The sequence below is a fragment of the Lepidothrix coronata genome, unplaced genomic scaffold (genome assembly GCF_001604755.1).
Source record: "Lepidothrix coronata isolate B3197 unplaced genomic scaffold, Lepidothrix_coronata-1.0 Scaffold79, whole genome shotgun sequence".
Taxonomy (NCBI): Eukaryota; Metazoa; Chordata; class Aves; order Passeriformes; family Pipridae; genus Lepidothrix; species Lepidothrix coronata.
In genome coordinates, this window is record NW_016690259.1 from 3,436,410 (window position 1) to 3,459,798 (window position 23,389).

Consider the following 23,389-nt stretch of genomic DNA (forward strand, 5'->3'; position numbering starts at 1 on the left):
ATTACATTATTTAACTGTCTTAAAGTCAGGCAAGAGGCCCACCAGCATAGAGAAATAACAAACTGTAGTAAGAGTGGCTGGAGCAGAGGACCATAAGCCCTGGATTCTGGAGAAGCCATTTAACACTGTTTGCTTGTCCTGAACTAGAAATAATAAATACTTCATTATACTCAATCATTGGAGATCCTAAGACAAGCAACACTGTATTAAAAATAATCATTATTATTTCATTATATATTAGCTCTGCAACAAAAACAACTGAACACTTTTGTACATGGAGTAAAGGTAATTCAATATGCACTATGTAGGGAGACCTTAATGTATATTAATTGCATATTAAAATGTTAAAGCAACTGGAAAGCAGTCGATGCAAATGTTCATAAACATTGTGGCTATTAAGTTAAAAACCATGGTGTTGTATTTACTTAGTCACTTCATCTGATATTCCAGAAGCAGCTTGATTCATTGTACATGTACTGTTTGAAGGGAGAGAAAAAATATTTAACGGTAAAATTAAGAAGGAAGAAGACTGAGAGAGGGACACATTTTAAGTTCAGAGCATGGGAGGACTGGTGAAGTACAGTCCTGCAAAAATGGTATCAGCTGGGGTCAGAATCCCTGAGTGCACTTTGTTTCAGGTAGGCCTGACTCTGTGTGCTGTCCTGTTTAATTTGGCTGCAAAGAACAATGGAAAAGGCACAGTCATTTGTTTGTCAGGTGAGGACCTGACATAATGACAAATATGTCAGGCTTTGAGAGCAGCTTGAAAATGGAGTTCAGTGGAATTTACCTACCAACCATGTTTTGTAGTTACCCTCTGCAGTTGAGTGAATTTTGTTCTCTCATTTACTGACTCCTTTCTATCCAGGGAATAACTGGAATCCAAGACACAATATCATGTAGTGCCAATAACTCAATGTACAGGTTCATCTGTAATTAAATACAGTGCCTTTATTAAAAGAAAAAACTAGAGGAAAAAGAGAGAGAGAGAGAGAAGTGCTTTTTAGAAAGAGATTAATAACTTTAAAAAGTAATGACATTGATTTTTAAAGAGTGCTGAGTTGTATCTTATCATACCAAAAATAAGAAAGTAAATTAGAAACCTACCATGAACTCAAGAATTATGTGGACACAATCCCCGTTACTTTAAAGTGAGATATAAATCCAGAGATTTCTCATGCCATCATTTTGTAAATAATTACAGTTCTGCTGAATCTGTTGTATAAAGTTTACATGGGAGGTTCAGTGCACCCTTGCTCTTGTTTAGAACATTGGGAACCACCAGAGAGATGTTGACATATGGCTGCACTGTTTTAGTGCACGAGACATCTACTACATGGGAGCATAATAAACAGGAGCATAAAGACAGGTTTGTGCAAGCAGTTTGGATTGACCTTTTTGGCAGCTGAAATTCATCATGAGTACATGGTGCTGATGTGGACAGACATGTAAACCTCATCTTGTTACCGCAACTACCAGTTTTACAAATATATTCCAATGCCCAAAATATATATCACTCTAAGTAAAGTGATTTTAGATGGGAGAGGGGATGCAGCAGCAACAATTCATAATAAGACAAAGCAGAAACATTCTCTTAAGTTTGTGGAATTACCCCTATTGATAAATAAAGTGTTAGGTAAGTATGTTTTACACCAATAGCATTTCTTATGATCATTTCAGGGAGGTGGCTTATTTAATGTTTTTTTCCCCTAGCGAAGTGTTTGACCAAATGGTACAGTATTTTATTTTGGCATTTAAAAAGAACAATCTGTTGTCCTATCAATAAGCAGTTCTTATATCAGCATTTTCCAAATTAGGAATATTTGTATAAATACCTTTTATTCTTGAACAGTGTCTGAATCTGGACTACAGCAGTATTCTTGGAAACAGAATGAATCCAGTTGTAATGCATTTTTGAAGAAACATTTTAAAAAAACTTAACACTTTCTACCTTTTGAAAAGTGTCTAACATAACCAAATTTAATCTCATTTTAACAAGTCTTAATCTACTCTGGCATACCAAGGTATGAGCCTCTTTGTATAGCTTCAGTAGCATTTGGATTCAAGAATTTAAAATAATCGCTCATTGTGATGATAAATTTTAAGGTTTAATCTTAACTGATGGGATGTAGGCAAATGGCACTTCACAGCTCTATGTGCTCCTTATGTCCTCAGTAATTTCCTGTTAAATTAATGGAAGCACTGTGCACATGATCCGTGGATATTGCCCATCAGTTCTAAATAGTTATGCAATAATAAAAGGATACACTTATAATTTTTGAATTTTACTATTGTGAGTAGCATACTCCTAACAGTTTTCCTAAATTTATCAGCTCACCAGTTAGCAAAATTCTGAGATCAACAATAGTAAGATGAATGTTGTAATATTAAGGGGCAGTGAAGATGCAGAGGAAGGTAGCAGAAGAGTAATTACACAATTAGGCACAACAGAGAAGCTGGTTAGCATGAGATACTCCTTATCTTGGATATCACAAGGCCAACATGGAAGAGATATCTTTAAAAAAGGAGTGGCTGGTACTATCTCATCATAACCACACTCTTAGCTTTACCCCTTTGTTTTTGTAAGATCTGTTCTGGAAAGTGGGGCTATGTTTTACGTGCGTGTTCTCATGCATGTTGGAAAATAGTGATGAGATAGTAGTCCAGAGGACCTGAAATTTAGTGTACACCTAGTCACACAATACAGAGTTATAGAGTGAGCAACATTTTTCTTATTTTGGAGTGTTGTTGCAGAGTCAACTGTTTTTCATATTGTGTTGTAATAAATACTCACTCTGTTAAATTTTTATTTATAAATACAGAAAACATGAACCTTTAATGACTGATTTACCCAATTCATGCAACATGTGGAAGTGCACTCTTTCATATTTCTTCACTACAATTATTAATACTATGGTTTTGTCTAAAATTTGTGGCCTGAAGGTGGAAGAGTATTTAATATCAGAAATTCAGCCTTGAAATTGGAAACTTTCAGGTTTTTAAAAATCAACATAATCACAGAATGGTTGAGGCTGGAAGGGACCTCTGGAGGGCACCTGGTCCAACCCAGGGCTCAAGCAGGGGCACCTGGAGCCCGTTGACACAGCTTCTGAATATCCCCAGGGACGGAGACCTCACAGCCTCTCAACCTGTGCCCGTGCTCGGTCGCCCTCACAGTAAAACCTGACGTTCGGAGGGAACTTCTTGCACTGTCCCTTCACTGGGCACTAATATGAAGAGGCTTGCTTCATCTTCTATGCACCCTCCCACCAGGTATTTATATACATTGATAAAACACACCCACCCACCCCCTGAGACTTCTCTAAGCTGAGCAGCCCCAGCTCTCTCACTGTTTATTGCCACAGGAGATGCTCATATTTTTTATAGATTGTCTTATGTTGGTTGGTTTACATTGCATAAAGATGTGACTTATGCTTTTATGCTGTTCATGGCATTTGATCCCTGAAGATGGAAGATCCCCATATTTACTCAGGAAAGCTTCTTTCTCTTAAGATTTCTGTCGTTTGTGTATGGCTGTTGATGGTTCTCACTGGTACAAAAGAAACCAATGGAGAATAAGATGTCAGATGCTGTACTTTTGTTTAAACATCCTGAATCTTCAGTTCATTTGCAAAGGTAGAAGTAATGGTGTACAGTGGAAATCAATGTGATTGTTCTGGTTAGTGTATATTGTAACCCTCAGATATTTTCTCACCAGTACATCTGAGGACAGAGGCCTGACACCATGTTGCTGATACCACATATTATTTAAGGATTACATGATTTCTCCATCTTTCTCTTTTTTTTTTTTTCTTTTTTTTTTTTTTAGAAGGGTAAAAATATAGGCAATTTCTGTATTCTGGGAATGAGAGAGCTAAGCAATTGAAAACTTTGATCGAGGTATGCTTACTCTTTCCTTAGGACAGCAGGCAGAGGGTGTAATTGAAAGGGGAAGATTGGCCTTTCCTCCCTCACCTGAACCTTTTAGGTTCCCTTCTGCTTGCCTCGATAAAGCCTTTCTTCCCTTCCCTTACACATACTCCATTACCCTTTCCTGGGCTCCTGCCAGATTCTGGAGAGCATGTATCCCTGCCAGATTCTGGAGAGAGAATTTGGTCTCACAATGTTTGCATTGTGCTTGTTCATTACAAGTAAGGGTGCTTTGAAAGTAGCCCCGTTTGAATCTGCAGCTATCCTTGTGTCATGCAGGCCTGTGAAATGTTCTATGTTGCTAATGTTCATACGCATTTGGACCAAACAAGTATACTTACATGGTTTTAATTTTAAAATCATTGAAGTGGTATCCTTGGTTCTTCCTGCTAGTGGAGTTTAATATTGCTGTCCTCACTTGAACAAATCTCCCAGTGGGATCAGCACAAATTCTGCCTAAGGAAAAGGTTAAAAGTCTGGCTTATAATGGCCAGAAAGGAGCTGTGCTTCATGCAGCTTTTTCTGTTAACTGCATCGGTTTGAAATCTCAAGTATTAGAGATCTTTTTGCGTGCTGCAGTTTCAGGAAGTATACTCTATATGAGCTGTCTGTGTTTTTTGCTGGTAGGGAAAGCATACGTATGAAGATGTTAAAAGTTAGCTGTTCCACTGGAGTGAGTGAAATCTTAAATTTTACACAGTTTTACATTTTTCCATTGGGGGATTTTTATTTATTGTTATTCTGGTTAAAGTGGTACTTAATCCATCAGTAAGAATTCCATGATAAAATTCAGACTGTGCCTTGGGTGACCTGTCAGAAACTGTATATCTTATTGCTAGGAATCTTTTGAGACTTGGGATTTGATTTTTCTCCTGCACACATATGAGATGTCTTTGGCAAAGGTCACATAAGTTTTAACCCACAATATTAAGTCACAAATGAAATGGATTTAAGTGGTCTTGCCCTACTCCCTTGTGAGTGCTTGCTCACATCTCAAAACCACCGTATAATTTGTCACAATTCAACATGATTATCTGTCTTTGCTCAGGAGGACTATAATAGCTAAAGAGTAAGTTATATTGCAGGTGAGGATATAGGATTACTGGTAGAGCTGACTGAAAGAACTTTCTGAACTCTGGTCTAAGCCTATCTGGCCCTAGCTTACTTTCTTTTTTTTTTTTTTTTTTTTTTTTTTGGTACTGTTGTCCTTTGGGCTTTTTTGGTTTGTTTTTATATTTTTCTTTTCTGCTGGTTTTTTTTTGTTGGGCTAAAAAATACCCTAGATTGCACCAAAAATGCCAACCCGAAATAGGGTAGCAAACAAAGGTTCAGCTGACAGTGCGTAAATAGACCCAGCAATCCTTGATTCAGCTGTCCTCCCTGCTCAAAACAGTTTTTCAGCATGTAGACAGTGAAGCATGTAAATGTTATTTTCTAAACACTGCATGTCCAAGTGATCTAGACGGGATCATGGAACAGGACATAGTTTGAAAAGCTGCTCTCCCACACGCTCCCCCCGCCCCAAGCCCCATCGGGGTGCTTTGAGAAATGGGGCCTGTTCTAGTTGCCAATCAAGCTGTTATGTAAAGTCTCGCTGAAGTTCAGTGCACTTTTTAAAGTATTTCAGGGTTTGGTACATTTTAAAGGAACTCTCCTTAGCATAATGAGCTGTGCATATCTTCTCCATGTTCATTAGTTGCATGCTAATGGTTATGTTTAAAATTCCTTCTTATCTTGTTTCCTGATTGATGGGAACTTGAACCAACCTCTAGACTTCCAGACCTTGCTCAGTTACTGTCATTTTCATTGGCAGAATAAATCATTTGATGTGAAAAGTATTGTGCACTATTTTGATTCCTTGCGCAGTCGTATATTATATGTTATTTATCAACATCTATTTTGTTTTCTGTGGGTATCTGATGAGGTTCTATACTGTGTGACAGCCTCTCTTATTTAACAGACTAGCAGGATTTTTTACCTTCTGCTGTTGCAGCACAGGACAAAGGAATTGCACGCCGCTCTTTTTATTTTTCTCTGCTTTTCTTCTTCGCTGTAGCTGCTTGGGTTAAAAGACAAACAAACAAACAAATCTCTGAGGACTTCAAAGAGATCAAATTTAAAAAAAAAAAAGCAAATTATTTCTTAAAGCTAGGCTGTTTTGCTGTATTTCACTCCTGTTTTTCTTTTCTTCTTTTTTTTTTTTTAATTCTGAAAAGAAATAGCAGGCTGTAGGCACTGCCTGTGGCTTGCTAGCCTTGCTTCTTGTGTGGTCTGTGCAGACTTTATGATTTATTCAGCTAATGGGAAAGGAGCATGACCCCCAGTGGCCACAGAAAGAGAGCTGCATGTGGGTTTAATGCTTTCACCACAAAAATGTCTGCTATGACTAAGCTGTGTGGCTGAAGTCACTGTCTGAATGGTGCTAAAAAGGAACTTAGGCATTAAGTGTGCACTATTTACTATAGATTGGCTCTTGGGATTAGGCCAAGGGTTTCTTACTCAGTTTCAAAGAATAGCATGGAAGCTGCTAGGAAAATTAGAGCTGTGCAATTTATTTTTACCAGTCTCCCCAGTGAGTGACCCAGTGAAGGATTTGCCTCATAACACTTTTTTTCATCAGTTACCAAAGAGCAATTCAAAATGTACTGGTTTGTTCGTGGGTTTTACGGGGCTTATTGTTTACATTTTCCCATCTCCTACTTTTCTTCATGTTCACATGACTTTCTAACTATATTTGTCTTCATATATTGCTTAGAACTGTAAGGGGAAACAGGTTTGGACAATATTTAAGCATCATTGCTTGAGACTAGTTACACTACTCTGATTAAAAGGATAAAACTGTTGGCTAGATTTAGGAGTCTGCCCCTGTCCTTGCTCAAGAGAATGGCAAACCCACATATTCTTCATTGGGAGAAATTGAAATCATCTGTTTTTTTATGGCCACACTGCCACTAGTTTTACTTGATTTTATTGACTTTTAAGGGCATGTTAAGGTGTTCTATGTCTATTTTCCTACTGATAAGTGACCGTCTTCTTATGGATATATCAAAACCAAAACCACCACCACTACCTATATTGAGAGAAAAAAGTGTAAAGTGTTTTGTAGTCTTTAAAAAGCATTTAGAAATTCTGTTTTCCCAGCACTAACATCTTTCTTCATGTTACATATGGAACCCAGTGGAGCATTAAAAATTAATCACAAACACTTTGCTAGTGGTTTTGTTTGTTTGTGTTCTGAAAAATGTTCTTTGTTATCTGAAAATGGTGAGGACACGTTTTAGAAACAAATATACAAGAGAATGAGGGGAAAAGATGATGCAAAGCTCTAGGAACTGACATTACAGATTCCTTCTTTTCTTCCACAGTTAGATCTTGGTCAGCTCTAGCAACTATAAGGCAATCCAGTATAACTAAAAACAAGATTTCATACTAGTGTTTAGTTTAGGTTCTTGAATGTATGTAGAGGAAAAAAAAAAAAGTCAAGTATAAAATGTATTAGGTCCCTTTAGTATCAAATATCTGACAAGGTAAAAGTGGCCATTTTTGTCACTAAGTTTTGGAAAATGGGAAAAATTAAAATTAACTAATTTTATGTAAATAACAATGCTTTCTTTATGTGTATGTCTTTTCATTTTGCCTTGCAGTCTTGTAGATTTTTGTCTTGCAGCCAAAGTTTTAAAATCTAGATGACAAATGGTAAGATCCTAAATTGTATTTCTGCACACAGGCATCAGTTTCTATAAAGGCTGAGAACCCACAAAACTGAAGTCACTGAAGTGAAAGAGTACTGCAAGTGTTTTGCAGTTTTGAAATTCAGGCCATTTTCAGGTACAAATATTATTAGGAAAAAAAGTCATGCAACATTTGGTTTTGCCAAAAGTAAAATATGGGCATCACTGAAAAGATTATGTCTATAGTAAATATGGTGAATTATTTGGTGAAAAACACTTAGTTAAAAAAGGCCAGATATTTTTTTCACTTTGAAAAGAATATGTTTCAATTTTACCTTTTGAAACAGTCTTGCCTATATGTAGTACTTCTTTTGTTTTAGTGAGTTCCAAAACTTCGTTTGTATCTTGTCAAACGAAACCCCTGAAAATAAGTTGTTAAACTGAAACAGTTTTTAAAAATCTTTTTTCTTTTTAGATAGGATCTGAAAGAAGTTATTCATACAGTTATTCATACAGCTCTATTTTATAATCTTAAGGTTTGAAATTTTTGCTTGACTCTGGTTTGAAGTTTATCCTTCCTGTCCAGTTTTCTGGGATGTCTGAAATAAGGTTAGAATCTTCAAGGTGGAAGACTTCCTGCTGTGCTTAGTTTATTCTTGATTCTTGCACAACCAGGAAGAAAAAATGTGAAGAAATGAGCAGTAATGCTGTTATCTAAGCACAGCAATTTGTGAAAGTGGAGAGAGGGGGTTCTGTAGTAGAGGATTAGGCCTGGTTTTAACCTTATAAATGTTTGTATTTCCTGCTTAGAGGAGGGCTCTGACTTCATGCTGCCCTGTAACCCAACACTAGAATGATGTGGTGATTGTACCATAAGAGAATTTGAAAAGCCATAGCTTTGGGTTATACAGAGCATATTTGCTGGGCTGCTATACATCGTGGAGAAGTTCCCCTCTGCAGGCTATGGGGGAGGGTAAAGAGAACTGTACAAGAGCAGTGGGAATAATAATATTAAAAGTCTCCTTACCTACAGCGAGCAGACTGGTGTGTGTGGTGTGCAGCACAGATGCCTTGTCAGCAAGAGGCAAGGGAGAGGACAGCTGGATGTGTCTGGCCTGCAGGTGTTTCAGCTGGTATTCACTCACACTGTCTACTGGCAAACAGTTGGGTTTTTCTTTTTTTTTTTTTTTAATTTCTTTTTCTGGTGGAGGAGGAAGAGACAGTGGGAGGTAAAAGAAAGAAGAGGGATCACCCACAGTCATTTCCCAGAATGGAAGAGGAGAAAAGCAACACATCAGCTCAACCCCCTGTTTACACATATAACTCGCTCAACTTTCCTTTGCAAGTATAAATCAAGTGGTACAGACTTGGGATGTTTTTCTCTCTCCTGTGAAGACAGCCTCTTCGTTTTTTGACTTATGAGGATTGTGTTAGTACTCCAGGAGTTCTGCGTTGCAAGTTGTAAACTTGACTCTGGGCTTTCTTGACTGAAAAGCTCGACTTTCTCTTCAGTAGGTTTCTTTTTCCCTGGGAAGTCACATAGTGACTTGTGTCACTAAGAACTGCTTCGGGGACATAAAGTGGCTACACATTCAGTAGCTTTAGATCCTTCCTTGGGAAGGATCTTCTTTCTGAAGATAATATTTTCCAGATTATCATGACAGCACCTGCCTTCTGTGACTAAAGTGTGTAGGGCATGGAGAAGTTATTTGAATTTCTGAAATTCTTAGTAGTGATTGACAGCTGGTAAAAGCTAGAGTTGCTCTTGGGATATTCTCACCTAAGTCAAGATAAAGACCAACTCAGCAAAGTTGTAGGTAGTTGTGTTCTCTCCTCTGTGGGCTTAACTTCACTGTTCTGTGCAATTTAGGCTTTCGATAATGAGGTCCTAGCATAAATTACTGGGGTCTGCCTGTACCCACATAAATATTACAGTTAAAAGCTGGTTTTCCTCATTTCTTCTTTGTAGGCTTTTTTTTTTTTTTCCTCCTCATGTAAATGTAACAGTCAGGAATCAGGTTTTTCATCTGTATTGGACACATGCCATTTAGTCCTACATCTGTTCTCTGACAGTAGCCAGTTTCAGATGCCTTAAAGGGCAGTATATAGCAATGTAAATTATTATTACTCTTATTTTATTCGCTATAGTACAGTATTACTACCAGATGCCACTTGGGGGTTGCATCAATCCTCATTTGGGATACGCATTACACTGAAATCTTATCAACTGGTTTTTTACTTTTGTCAAGGCTGTGTTGGAACTATAATCCCCCAGTGCTTGCTCGTGGAGGCTATAGGACTGGTGTGCATGTTCATTGCACACAGAGTTCACAGGGTAAGACAAGGAGATCTGGTCCCTTTAATCAGCTATTGGTTTTTTCGTGTCACTTCATGTAATCAGTACTCTGGCTTGACTGTAGCTTGGTGGTTCATTTAACTACCTGCCAGCCCTTAGTGCCAGTCTCATGAAATGCTCAGTTTGCTTTTGCTGTTTGTGCAGTGATATCTATCACTTAAAATAAAGAAAATCATAGCATGCTTCCTCAGTTTGTTCCCCTTTGGTTCCCATTCTGTCAGCATCATTTCCCATACAGCTTGGTTTTGCTCCTGAGTCAAAGGGCAGAGTTTTCTCATGATTCTCTGTTAGCTAGTCATAAGATCTGGAAGATTTTGATCTGTTAGTTTATGGGAACATTGTCTTTGACTTCCATGTCACTGAAAGCTAAGCTAAGATGCCTTTACTTGTTGGAATTTCTGAAACAGTCTTAGAGCAGCTATTATGGTTAAATTATTATAATAACAGAGCCAAAGTCAGGCTCTAGCCTGTTTCTTCATCCTTGAGGCTTACTTTCCTTGTCCAGGGAGCTGCTCTATTAATATCATACAGTAATTGAACATGTTTGGTGTAGCACAGATTATTATATGTATCTTCTTGGACCAAACTATAGTTAATAATAAGTAATATGTGAGTCAGTAATGTCGTTGTCCAGGAGAATGTCTTCTAAACAACTGGGAATTTCACCCTTTGCCAATCAATATGCTGACATATTTAATTGTGTGGACATTATTGTGTATCATATAATTGCTTGAATTTATATAGGTCTTCAGGAGGCAAGTGGTTTGGGTTATATTTTTGGTTCTCTAATAGAATATTCTTGGGCATGTCAGATGCTTTATTTAGTATTATTTAATGTTATTTAATTTCTTCTCATAGAAACATGTGTATGAATATTCCCTAAACAGACAACTGGTCTGTGCATCTTAATTCATTACTACTTGCCAAACAATTTCAGATCCTCCAATGAAAGTCACTATGAAAACTATGCTATGGATTTTCCACCTAATTTAGAATTAGTTGTTTCCAAATTTAGAAACAATTGTTAACATTGGCAAATGCTAGATGCAGACCGTATCACTATAATTTCCACACATAGCTTACTGATTCTTTTTTGCTTTGCTTTTTTAATATATTTTCTCTTCATCGCCTTCATCTTCATCTTTTTTTTTTTTTTAATGTAGACATTTATCTTCCCTAGGGCAATTTGCCAAGTGTATTCTACAGTCTCAAAATAGGATGACCACTTCATTTCCCCTATCTGCCCTTTTGAGACTGTATTCTGTGATACATAAGAGTAAAACTCTGTCTGTGAAAAGCAGATTATGAATAGTCTTGGGAAAAAAAGTGTACTAAGAATGTGTTGACTATCTAAAAAAACTGCAGTTGGATGGAAGTTCGAAGCTCAGAACATCCTCTGTTGCATTAATCTCTCTAATCAATACCATCTTTCTTTGCCAAAATATTTCACAAGAAATTGCATGATGCTACATATCAGCTGATTCTCATATTTATCTTCAGCTCTATATCCTGACTGATCTCACCTGTGGCCCATGTACTTGCTGCTTGAGGTTTTCTCTCACGTCATCTCTGGGTTTTCTGGTATCTTCCTTTCACTCCTGTACAGGAGTATGTTCTCCCTTACATTAGGTCTAGCACGTCGTGCTGCTGCCAGGGTGTCAGTTCAGCAAACATCACTCATTTCTCGATGGGGCAAAACACGATTTCTCCACTGGAGCAGCTCACAGAACTGATTCAGCCAGGGGCCTCTGGATCTTTGCATCCAAGTGGAAGCGAGGAGAGGGAGAGAGCATTCAGCTCATGGGCTGGGGGATAGGGGGAGCAGGATTTCCCCTTTTGGCAGCCACCTGCAGCTAGACCAGATTATGTATAATGTCAAGGCACATTCTTAAACAACTCACAGTGTTTCTGATCTAGTGAGACCAGAGTGTTTGATGTGCTTAGTGGAGATTTGACTTTTCAAATAGGTCTGGCAGCAAGTACTAAAAAGCAGGTGTCCTCCAGATTGGTGTATGACTTACATAGCCAAGAGAATGCTTCACAGAAGAGCGGCTACTAGAAGAAAAACAATCATAAAACAAATAAGACACCATTAGTTTAAATGGGCAAAAGTTCACAAAGGAAGGGACCTGGCAGCTGACACCAATATTATTACTGGCTGAAAAGAGATTGGAACTTTTTGGCAACAACAAATGTCAGAGAATTGGATTTGAGTAGGTGAAATTTATCATAACCTTTAGACACAAATAGTCACAGAAAATCAGTGTAGGTGTTCAAATAATGAGGGCTATCTGCCACAATAGGTAAAGAAGAGAATCAGAGTATATAAAATAGTCATTACTAGAAAGTGCAGGGAAAAAGTGAGGTTTTCCTAAGAATATGTGTCACAGGAATTCAGTGGGAATTGAGTGCCGCCTTTACTCTTTTGAAAAGCCTCCAGCCAAACTCACTGAAATGACACTACTGAGGAAATATGATCTTTCTCAGATCTAAATGCAAACCTGTTCAAAGCACAGGAAAGTCATATATTTCAAGGCCTTAAGGGAGGTGGAGGAGGACAACTACCAAAGCAGTAAAGATGTTAAGGAAGAGAGAAATTGCTGTTGTGCTCAATAAAGATGAACCTTGGGTTTAAAACACTGATGGTGAACTGTCAGCTGAGACTCTAAAATGACATTTTCTCTTACTCCATCTAAAAACCTGAGAATACAATGGCATATTTTCTAAGAGCAGGATTTCACCAATTTTTCTATGTTGAAATCTGTTCTTTTCCTATGCTGAAGTGAAATGTCAAGCATAAACCATGGTTCTGCCCATCCTTTTCTTCAAAATGTAACATATCAATTCAGTTTCTAGATACAGTATTGTATGCCCTGCACTTCATATGTTATCAAATAATCTCTGTCCCCAATCATAACAGAAATATTTGAAAGTTAATATGTATGGTAATACAAGTTTATATATTGAATAGAAAAAATCATTAAACTAAATATATTATATTTCATCTGGGTAGAATTTACAATTTATATTCTCAAGAAAATACAATGTGCAGCTGTTTTTAACATGCTTTGTATGTTGAAATGTATAATGATATATATTCTTATCTTGTTTTTGTTCTGCCCTAGGACAGCACTGGGGATAAATGATTTTATCTGAATAGACCATTTCCTATTGAAATACTTTAATAAACATAGAAGAGACTTGCATATATACAGGTGCCTAGGTACTCAGATTTGCATAGGCCTAGTCACTCAGAGTTTGTAAATTAACTCCTTTTTTTGAGTGGAAGAAAGATTATAATATGTCATCAGGCTTTTGAAATAGTGGTGTGATTTTTTTTGTTTGTTTGTTTGGGGGGATTTAATTGTTTGAGATTGAGCAGGTTGGGTGTTTTTGTGCTTGCTTTTTTTTTTTTACTGAGGGATGCTCAAACACTGGCATAGGTTGCCCAGAGAGGTTGTGGAGTCTCTGCCCTTGGAGATACTTAAAAATCCCTCTAGACAAGGTCCTGGGCAACCTGCTCTAGATGATCCTGCTTGAGCAGGAAGTCCTCTGGAGATCCCTTCCAACCTCAGGAATTCTGTGGCTTTTAGCTGGAGGCTTATTTGTATTTTTTTTTTTTTTAGCTGGGTGTTTTTTCTAGCACAGAGAGAAAAATAAATCAAGCAGGTAGAGGTCTAAAAATTGAAAAATGGCAGAAAGAAATATAAGTGAATAATATGCATCCTGCTAAGCTGATGGTTGATGGGCAGAGGAGCAGTAAGAGCTTGGAAGGGCAAAAGCACACACTGACAAAGCTGGTCTTTCCAGCATGGTGAAAAGGTTTGAAAGCTATTCATAATAAAGAAAGTATGAAGCAATAATATCCTTGGTTAGTTTTTATTTAGCGTTCTCTGTGTTTTAAGATTTTTCAAGGACATTTCTTTCAACAGCATCTAGTTTTCTCAGTTTTACCAAAGAGTGAGTCTTGTTTTTCTTAAAAGCTGGAAATGCTACTTACTGTCCATGGATTACTGATATTTCCAAAGCTGCTGACAGTCTCTGACATGCTCATCCGTTGAGTGAGTCATAAAGCCCAGTCAGCTGTATCTTGTGCTTGTTCATAGGTGAGCTTTAATATGTACTCGCTCTGTAGATTTTGAAAGCTGGCCAAGAGCTTTGACAAAAAGCAACCTGAATGTTGCTGCTAAAAAACTAAAAACGAAGCAAGACTGAAAAAGACTTTATAATCTAAAATTTTTTGCTGCAAGTAGGTGAAATTATGTTGTCAGGAAAGCCCTTTCACTAGTATATGGTGAGATCTGTAACGGATAGAAGATTGTCTTTTGGAATAGCAATGTAGTGGCATGACAAAGCCTTCAATTTTTTGTTTTTTAGAATGATTGGAAGACTTATAACCCTCCCTTAAGAAGGGAGTTGGGAGAAAACTTATAACCCTCCCTTAAGAAATCTATGGGTCACCCTAGATGGAGGTATATCACACAGCCTGAAGCCTCTTCTCCTTTTTATGTGTGTAACTGTGCTGTTAGGGATTTAGTTGGAAACATAAAGATGGATGCTTTTAAATATGGGTGTTTTCTTTCATGGTGGAGTAGGAACTTGGGTAATTCAGTTACAGAAACAACAGTTCATATATTTCCCAGGGGTTTGAATTTCTTCTCCTATTAGTATATTTTGTTTCTTTAGAGCAACTGGATGGAACTGTGTATTGCTTGCAAATGGAGAGGAACTTTAACTGTCTCTATATAAGCTTGCTAATGTTAGCAAGTGTTTTTGAAAGGCTACAGTTCAGACTATCTCAGTTTTGAAACCTATTAAATTATTTTCTGTGCTTTAATCGTTCACTGTATGTCTCTTACTTTTGTTTGAGCTTCAGATTTACTTGGAAGCATTTTACACTTTGGAAAAATTATCAAGGATTAAAAAATAAGTGCTTAGAACTAGCAACTTCATTCTACAGTTGGCAGAGCTTTGTGTTTTTTGAACTATTAAATTATAATAGGCCTTATTCTTATTTCGAGAAGTAACCCATGTTTTTAAAATTTTGGAAATCTACTGCTTTTTTTAAAATATCCCTAAACAAGTAAACTTCATAACACTAGTTGATCTCAGTGGGAATTAGGCAATAGAGAAAATTTTAGATATTCTGGTATTATGCCTCTGGTACACCAGTGCATTGAAAGTCTTTGTTGTTCTTTGAAAATGCCTTTTAATAACTGTCTGAATTTCACCTACTCATACCAATAGTTTCTGGATGTCAAATACTCTTTCAGAATAAAAAGGCAGGAGATGGCCAAAGGTTCAAGGTCAAGTGCAAAGTAGGACAGGAGAGGGAAGACATCATTTTCAAGTGCCTCTTGGTAAAATAACCAGAGAAGACAGTAAGCCATTCATAAGGATTAAGGCTAATGGGTGAAAGTAAATTGTTTTAATTAGGTTTCTGAGTTTTAATCCAAACCAAAACTTGCAAGAGGCATATTGTAGATATCAGCATTTGATCCTACCCTATTAAATACATTTTCTGCATCCCAAGAAAAAGCAGCAATGGGATCGTCATCATCTCTCACCTCTCATAATATCTGTAGCACTCTTCTTAAATTATCAGCTGCCTCCCTGCCTGGCATGAAACTGCCTTGATCTTGATTTATAATGGTGGTAATGCTTTTGTTTAGTCTCGTGGTTAGCAATTTAGTAAATATTTTTAAGACCACATTTAACTAAGATACAGAATGATAGTCCTTACATTTACTGAGACTTTATCAGGTTCCAGAGTGCATAGATTCTACTTCACTTTTCGTTGATAATGTTATCACACCTTTACCTGGTTTTGTGCAAGGCATTTTGGAGGCACCATTTTAGGTTGATATAGGGTTTCTGATACATATCCCCTGCTATTAGCCACCCTGTTCAGTCCAATTGCCAGACTGCAAGTTTTTTACTATGCCAGTTGTTTAATTCAATGTATACGAGTACGGTTGCATATTCCTTTCAATTTGGCAAACATATGACAGCAGATAGCAATGCCCCAATGGAGCTTAGAGAGAGGCATAAAATTTGGGAGAGTAGGCAAGAGAAACATGTCATTTTTTTAGCACTTTCTATAGTAGTCCTAAATATGGTATAGGCAAAGAACTTATCTCTCTTCTGGCATTGCCAAGGAATGCTTCATGAGTCTAAAAAGATGTGGATGATCTGGACAGGGACATGAATTTAGCACTTTTCCATACCTGGGGTTGTCCAACAACTAAAAAACAACAGAAGTTTTCCTAGAGTGTGCAGTCTTTGAGACTCCAGGAAAAAAACAAGGATTTATTTATCTGCTTATCTTCGCTTCCTGTATATCATTATTCAATGACACATGGATTAGTTTTGTTTGCTCTCAGTTCTGCCACATTTAGACCAACTCCAAATGTGCATGTCCTCAAGTATGATAAAAATTCAGTTGAAGGAGCATAAAATGAATAGTGAAACGTCTGAATATTTTCAATAACAATTTTTAATGGATGTACTTCTTCCAGGGCAAGTGGATGCAAAAAGTGGTGGTCAGACTTGCTGTCTGAACCCTATATTAACGAATTACAGTTTTTGACTGTTGGATGTCTGGTTCTAAAAAAAGTCTGTAGCATTTTGTTGTGTAAACAATAGCCTATGCATCTAAAATGTTTATATAATTTAACAGCATTTTACAGCTTAAGGCCTTTTAACAGAACTCAGTCGCTTGTAATGCATCTCACTGATGTATATCTGCTTGGTGGGACACGCAGGATCTAAGTGTTCATTCACCGAACAAGAGAAATATGAAGTATCTTTTAAGCTTGGAGAGACACTAATGAAAATTGTGGATGTAGTCCTTTTATCTTCATTGTAATTATAATTTGAAATTAGGATTTCCCCAAATAGGGTGATTTAAAGCTTAGCAAACACATTCCTTCTCAAAGTACCCTTCAGGAGTTATTCCTAGGGATGATCCTGCAGTTAGTAGTTTTTGAAAGAGTTAAACCCTTTACCTCTGTTCAGAAGACAAAGGGAAAACATTTGATTTTAGAGTAATTCCTTATCTTTCTGCAGTATTCAAGGAAACTGGGTGAGAGAACATATTATAATTTTGGAAAAAAGGAGCTAAAGGGAAGCTTCCTTCATCTTCTTGCTTTGCCTACCAGCCTGCACAGCAGCTCCAACCTCCTTTCCCTGGCAGGAAGGAGAAAAGAAGAAAAAAAGCTGTGGATTCCTCAGCATAACTTCCTCTGCTCCTTGAAGTTTAGCCACTGGTCTAATCTCTGAAAGTTTTTCCTGGCTTGTATTGACTTGCTGCTCAGACAATGAGCACTTTTTTAACCTGTCAGGAGCTGAATTGCTTGGCCTGCCATCGGGTTGACAGTGTGCTGCTGTTTCTTAGACTACTCTGTTTCTGAGATGCAAGGCTGACACAAATCTGTACAAGGGCCGATTCTGTGAGTGCCCCAATGGAATCCCCTTCAACCGCTGTCTAGTTAGTAAGGTTCAGTGAATACTCAAGGGGAGACTCCTTGGCAATGGATTTTGCTTTTTGCAGGAATTCTGTGTTGGAATTTTTAGTATAGGATGCCTCTGTTGGACTATTTGCACTTTAAAAAAAAAAAAAATCACTCAGCTTGCAATTAAAGTTTTGTTTATGCTTCTACAGTGTTTAGAGTTGTTCCTTATCTGTTGCCTATGCTCTTTATCATTCATAGGTCTGAGGGAGATGGAAAAGACCTGCTGTTTAAATGAACACATCTCACATCGAGGGGAACAGCTTGGAGGGCTTAGAGAGCATCTCTGCCAGCTGATCTTAGGGTCTAATTAGACTTCTTCAGGGGGCAGTGATGAAGAGGTGAGAACTCCTCAGCTGGCTCAGTGGAGACTTGTAAGGGCTCTGTATACATAACTTCAGCATTAGTTGTTCATATTAGTTGTTCATTTGTATTTCTAGTAGCCTTTCTGCTCAAACTGCGAGTACTGTGGGCAGGGGTGAAGGGAGGGAGGCAAACAAGCCAGGAGCAGAGACAAAGGTAGGCCCAGTGCTTAAGAACAAGTAACACAATAAAGAGTGGCATTTCTTTATTAACCTGTTTTTCCACAATAAATATTTCCCCTATTGCAGTATTTTTAACCAGAAATGGATGGATGGATACATATATATATATATATATATGCACATGCATGTGTGTGTAAATACAGGCTTCGTGCCTGTTGAAAGTCTAAAACTTGCAGGACTGAAATTATTGATGTGGTTTCCGAGGTTGCATGTCACCATCCACACATACCTGCCACACCATAACACTCAGAATTCACTGCATCATTTGACAGCTGACGTCACCCCCAGACCGAGACTGCCCCAAGCAGTGTCACACACAGGCTGCCTCTGCACCAGGCAGCCAGCGGCGTGTCCCAAGTGACCTGCATGATAGTTCTGTGCAGTATTTGCTCTGCAATAGGCTTGTTGGCTCCAATTAGCATCTGGACCTCATTGTGCCAAGCATTTTCCAAACACGTAGGGAAAAATCTGTGCTCTGAAAATTTTATTTAACAGTATTTGGATTTTCTTCTCGTGTTTATATGTACTTATTTTGGGGTTGCAGGTTTTTTTAACCCCTTATTTGGTCGGTCAGTAACAATACTTTGTCATGTCCATTGTAGGACTGAGAAGACCACTTTTACAAAAGGTGGGGTTGTTTTGATATTTGCCTCACACTTACTGTTTGATTTCCTATTTCCCTGCTAACTAGTGGTTTCTTTAAATGCCATACTGTAAAGGAAAGCTGGACTTATAATGCTGTTTCAACTTTTATCCTGAACAGCTTACATTTCCCAATACTTGGTAACTTGCAGGATTGGGCTCATACTGTAGAATTTACACAAAAAGCTCTATGAGATTTGCTGGGCACAATTGTGAAAACTGTTCAGTATATCCTGTTTTCTAAATGTCAGCTTTTTTCTTTTTTTTTTTTTTTCTTTCATAGTGGGTGGGCTGACTAAACAGAGACTTTTTTACATGGTACTTTGCTGTTTTCTAAACAGAGCAGCTATGTATGCTATCTAGTTTATATACAGCTTTTTTTTTTTTTTTGAGCAGGGTACCCTTATAAATATGTTGGATTTAAAAGAAGCTAGTCCTACAGAAAGTGCTCTGTTGGTAGTATCTAAAACTTCTCTTGAATTTTTTTTTTCACATTTTATTCATTGCTTTGCTGTGTGCCCCTTTCTGTGTTTTGAAATAATTATGCATAGGTCCTACAATACAGTAAGGCCAATGTTTGTGAGAGTTTTTGTTCTGACATATAGCACGAAATGGAGCTAATCAAAACATAAGTGTGTACTTTGCACCACTCACTGTAGCTTTTAAGATACATATTAAACGTTATTTTGGGCCTTATGACAGCATATGGCTTTAAAGCATTACAAAAAGACCATTCCAAATTAGGAGAATCAGAACAAAGAGCCATTCGAAAATAAATAATTAGTATTCTTAAAATATATCAGCATGTAAATACTCCCCGGATAATTCTGCCTCTATGTTGTTTCTTTTTGGCTTGCTGGAGAGCCAAAGGAAAGCACACTTTTGCTGCAATTAATGCCTCTAAATGGACCTCATACAAAATGATTATCCTAAATAAGCTGCATAGCTACTGCCTGGATAATCCTGCAGGCAGCGTATCAGATCAGGTTTGAGGTACTGCATGGCAGAATTCATAGTGCAATTAAAGGCCCTTCTGAGCAAAACTGATTCCCAGCCAGGGGAATCCCAGCCCCTATAAGCACTAGGAAAGTCACCTGAAAGTTGCCACTGGGGATGGGTTTCTTTGGATGTGTTGGGAGCAGGCCTGTGTGGCCAAGAACTGATAAAGTGCATGCTGAACTCTTTTCCTACACCTCTGCCAATGTAGCTTTATCTTTATTTCCGTGTTGCTCTTTTTCTTCTGTTTTGATTTTTTCCCCTTGGTTATTTTTTGCCTTTTTTAGTATTCTGTCCATTTCTGGCACAAGAGGGAACGACTCTTACTATCAGTAATAACTAGACCAAGACTGATCTCCTTTTTCTAGACTTCAACCCTACCCCTATCACATAAGGGTTCTTGACTATGATACTTGATTTGATAATGCCTATTGAGTGACATATTAGAGTTGAGGAAAGTGATAACCAAGCACAGTTAAAAACTTCATGTTAGCTTTACTTTTGAAATGATTAGTTACTGCTGCATCAACTTTCTATTTTGTTGCATAGAGCATTGTTGGTTTTGTGTTTTACAGAGTGTTTTACAAGGATGTGTACTACTCTTAGATTAAACCTGGTCTTGATCCTATGACAAGGATCAAGTGTCCTGGCCTTGGTCCCAAGTAACAGTTAACATTAGGAAAATAAAGAGTTTCTGTGAGTTAATGATATGAGTCTCATGTTAAATATTCTGTTTGTTTGAGGGAAAAGTGTTTATCCAGAAACACGGATTGGAGAGAAATTTTTTAATTCTGTATGATCCAGTTTAATCAGTCATTTTTGTTGTGGAGATCATCTTTGATGCTTTATTTGGTCATTGGCTCAACCACAGAAGTATTTCTGGGGAGCCATTGAATTTTAAACTGAAAGGAGCAAAAAGCAGCCTGTTACGTTTGCTTCCCAGGTTCCATTGCCCACAAAACAGCATCACTCAGTGGGGAAGTAGGAGGTTCTAGCATTCCTTGGGACGTGTGGGAAATGGCGTGTGTGTTTATATGGCCGTGGTTTCACCTTACACACGGACCACCAGGTTTTAATGACACACTTGGCCACAGGAGGTTCAAGCCACTGACCACTGTGTTTATTCCAATGAGCCAACCCGTTGGCATTGGGAAATCTTTTACCCCAGCTTACACCAGAACGTAAAAGTCAGACAACAGATTTCTTGTCTATAGTCACATTTTCCAATATTGGCCCTGGAAATTCCTAGGGAAGGCTTTTCTTTTTTTTTTTTCCCCCCATGTGCTACCTGTTAAAAGGAGATGTCATGGAGGCTGTTTTGCCAGAAGGACGTAGCACAGTCACTATGGAAAAAGGAATTTAGGCAGCACATCTTTAAAGAAACTTCTAGAGTATGAGGTGAAAACAGCCTAGCTCCTCATGATAGACAGTTTCTAATGAATGCTTTGTTCCACGTCAGATTCTTGCTTTTCAAAGTAAATAAAGCTGGATGCTGGTATTTTCTTCAGAAACCTCATGACTGTTAAGACTGTTTGGAGGAGGAGGGAGTGGGAAGAAAAATTATAATGGAACTGAGTTATTAATTTTAAAATATTCTCCATTAAATTTTTTCAAATCTATTCTTGAAATTACTAGGGAGAGAGGGGGAAGTCACATGTCCCAGCATTTTCAGGCAGATTCTCGTTTCTACAAAGAGAATATTGGTTTTCTCTAGTACTGATGAATAATGAAAGGCTCTTACCTATGGCAGTATCGATGACTGACAAACTCTGATGTAAAGGACAGAGTTTAGATGAAGGTAAAATATGTAGATCTAGTAATAAACTGATATATTATTAGATCATTGTAGAAAATGATCTTACAGAACTGATTTAAGTCTGGATATGTCTTGTACTACAACTATAAAGCTTAATCTGTTCTTGATTAAGTCCACTAACTGAAATATCTAGTTGGAGGCGTATGTATATTTGTTAATGAAGTCAACCCTGAAAACTTGTTGTGGGATTGGTGAAAGCCTGGTTGTCTTTGGTTTGGAGTTTTTAACCATGCTTACCACAAGCTGCCTAAACTATAAAAAGCCTCCTTTTTACTCTGGCCTTTTCTGATGTTAAAAAATATTGGCTGTTTGGCAGTTTGAGCTGATGGAAGTGCCCTCCTACTTTCTTATACGGGCTACGCTTGAGAAGTAATGGCAAGTTTCATTTAAATGCTTCACAAGCTGTTGTTTATAACTATTTGTTTTAAAAGGTTTGAGAGATTTTGCTTGCCAGGGTTTAGTTGTTTTAGATGTTTCCACAGCAAGGAAGCTTTAGTTTTTTTTAATGTGCTATCAAATTTGCTTCTCTTCCCTATCATTCTTCCTCACCTCCTGTTTATATTGTTTTGACCACAAAGAATACATTCTGCCTACATACTGCATGTATTTATTTTCTCATTCTCAATATATCACCAACAATGATTGAAATATAGGCTGCTTACCATGAATGCACACTCAAACACTGAAGCATTAACTGAAGTTCTCCTATTGACAAGAAACTCTTTTTTTTACCATTAGCACCTCCTTCCTATCCACAATTCTGCAGTGCAAGAAAAATGAGACAGCTTAGGAGGTCTGCAACTGCATTTTGTAGCCCAAATTAATTAGTTACTACATGAGTTATTAGGCAATCTCCAGTCCCACTAGTTGCATTTGGTAATGAGACATTCCTTGAGAAGTGCAGTGAGGATTAATTACCATTTGGTATATTGAACTTGTAAAGTATAAAGGCCTTAATTCAACACTCTTTAAGCATGTGATCAACTCCAAGCACATCTGCTTTATTTCCATAGGAATCAATGGAATTTAACCATGTGCCTAAAGTTAAACCTGTACTAAATCACTTTTCTGAGTACAAACAAACTGCTGATTTAGAGCTTATAAAAGCTATCTTTTTTCCCCTGAATTCTATAGAGGCAATTCCTAATCAGACTGAAGATAAGAAACTCTCTCTTTTTTTCTAGAAGTAATGTTCCATTTTATTTTTAAAATAGCTTTCATTTATTTCCATCAATACGTTAGCTTTAATGCCTATGTTTTCTTATAGGAAATGTCTTCCCTCTTTTAAAAAAAAAATTATAAATACCTTTTAAAAAAAGAGTGTCATAAAACTTGTCCAAAACCATCACAGATTGTCATTTGTGTGCAAGGAGGTATTTCAGATCATGAAAAATATATGTAAAATAAATGAAAGAGAGATGTTTGGAAAAGTGCCTTTTTGTAACTAATACTCAAAGTGATGGGCCTTTAAATAAAATAGTCTACAAAATAAATAGTTTCATTAATGGTTAAATAAAAATGCAAATCTATAATTTTTATTAGCTCTAACTCTTCTGTCCAAAAATACTTTGATACCTGAGTCATTAATCCATGGGATGAATGATATTAAGTATGTATTTGATTCTTTAATATTTATATTTCATGAACAGTTATCATGCAGAACTCTGGACAATTACTCAGAAGAGATAACATCAAAACCTGGCAGACTGAGAGCAGTTAGACTTGACTGCCTCCCTTATGAAAAAGGGAGCTTTCAGCAGAACAGATTTCTGACAAAAGCACTGATGTTACAAGTTTTCCTTGAGCAAGGATCTAACAGAAACTTCTCCTGTCATTCTGTATAGCAGCAGTAACTATTCTACCAAGAAGAGGCAAAAACCTTCTTAGCTCAATTCCACTATCTAGGAAGTGTAAAGGTTTGG

The 23,389-nt window shown here is 37.4% G+C and overlaps 1 long non-coding RNA gene across 1 annotated transcript in view; it reads left to right on the top strand.

Moving 5' to 3' along the window:
- Positions 1 to 17,681: 17,681 nt before the first annotated feature.
- The window catches only part of LOC108499879, a 40,257-nt gene continuing 34,549 nt past the window's right edge, over positions 17,682 to 23,389 (top strand). The window contains exons 1-2 of the long non-coding RNA XR_001875681.1: positions 17,682 to 17,809; positions 17,909 to 17,987. This is a non-coding gene — a long non-coding RNA (uncharacterized LOC108499879). The remainder of the gene's footprint in view (positions 17,810 to 17,908; positions 17,988 to 23,389) is intronic.